We start from the raw sequence: 2093 nt of genomic DNA on the forward strand, positions 1-2093 counted from the left end.
CGAAATTAAGCTTTACATAATTCATATATCCAAGAGGCACAGTACCACATCATTCTAGAAACCCAAGTCTTAGCCACCGTGTCAGACCAATTTGGCTCATGTTTTTGCTGACAAATACCCATGATCCCACAGGATGTGGGGTGATTATTAAGCCCCTCTCTCTCTCTGGCTTTAGAGTCAGACAGAGAGAGAAGGCCAATGTGAATGCTGTAATTTGGGGTTTGGAGATCCCTCCACTAGACTAAGCCACATGGGTTCTGATGGATGTGGAGCTCTAATTGGATGTTGAATAAAGCCCCTGTCACTGACTGACTTCCTGACTACTGTTGTGCAACCTGATTAGGTAAGAGTACATCAAAGGAGGCTGGTGGAGGTAGAAATCGGAGGACGGGCTCACTGTATTGCATGGAATGGAATGAGTAATGGTATCAAACACGCATGTGATGCCATTCCTCATTCCATTCCATCCATCACAATGAGCCTGTCCCCCAATTTATACCTCCACCAGCCTCCATTAGAGTACACCCCTGCTGCACCTCAGTCAAATAACATAGAGTAGCAGTAGGACTAATTGTGACCCTCGCTGTGGGTTGAGGTGTTGTAAAAGGATGGTGGTAAGCATAAGAGCATGGTACTGTATTGATGTCTGACTATTATCAGACAAAGGTTACTGTCTAGGTGAAGAATATCTACAGTACTTGAAAATAGAAGGACATTTTAGATGGACACGTTTCAGATGAACACAAAAAAGGAAGGTACAGGGTTAAGTGATGAAAACCTGAGCTGCACAGCTTCACATCTGTCTCCAGTCTTAAAATAGCAGTGAGTGTCTCTGGGTTGGGGTTTAGATTAATTCAGCCAGTTACAGGGTTCAGCCTGATCTCACCGACCACTATGACGTGACTCAGTCAAGGGACTACAACAAACTGATGTGGTCTATTCAAAGGTTCATGCTCTGCCCAGCCTTTCACAGGGGCCCTGAGGACGTCTTTAGAAGGTTTATGTGATACCTTGACCAATCAGAGGAGAGCATACACTGTGGATGTCCCATCTCTGTCTAGACCTCTTGGATGGAGTCCATACCAGAGAAAGCCACAAGACTGCAGCTACGTGAAAGATTACCATAAGGAACACCTCTGGTATTACTTAGGTAGAGATGCTATGACTCACTCACTGATGTGTTGTTGTAGTTACTTGTGTTTGTCCTTTTAAGGAGTAGCTTTGTCCTGTAGCCAGTGAGCGAAGTTAAGACTGAATCAATGGAGAATGCACTCCTAACCACAGCTGCCTGATACACAGAAATAGACCACACACACACACACACACACACACACACACACACACACACACACACACACGCACACACACACACACACACACACACACGCACACACACACACACACACACACACACACACACACACACACACACACACACACACACAAGTTGTTCAGTAGCTGCCTTGCCTGCCTTCTTCTGCCCAGTACAGTAGCTCTTCTCTGCCCAGGAGTCTGGAGAACCCCTGAATGAAAATTCCCTGACATTCCAAAATGGAACAAGCTTCTCTTAAAACAGGGAAAAACAAATAATATTACGACTTCTGTTACGATTTCATGTTGGTGACCTCCGGCCATGTAGGCTGGCCTGTCTAAAGTAAGTCATTGTGGGCCAGGTTAAGGATTCGCTTCCAGATTTCTCATTTCCTGGCCTCGCACACCCGGGGATGAAGGGGAGGTGGGGACGCAAGGAAAAGGTGTTGCATCTGAACCCTGAAATGTGAAAGAATCTCGCAGTGTTTCAGTGTGTGTGTGCCAATAAAAAAAACCTGACTGCCAGAGGGACTTTTACTGCTAACCATTAACAATTTTTTTAAGGGTTTGTACTGAGAAATGGCTCAGATCAAAAAGTCTAAACCATTTTTAGTCCAAGACATTTTTCAGTGCCCAAACAGGAGTTCCTGAGCAGAGGAAGAACCCACACATGGTTGCATAGGAGCCAATACGGTTGGAGGTTGGAGGTTTTCTTTGGTCACTCCTTCTCTGCATGTGGTCGTCTGAGGAGAGTTTAAACCATCTCTGGCCCTGGTGCTCCT

The sequence above is a fragment of the Argentina silus genome (genome assembly GCF_951799395.1).
Source record: "Argentina silus genome assembly, chromosome: 5".
Classification (NCBI taxonomy): domain Eukaryota; kingdom Metazoa; phylum Chordata; class Actinopteri; order Argentiniformes; family Argentinidae; genus Argentina; species Argentina silus.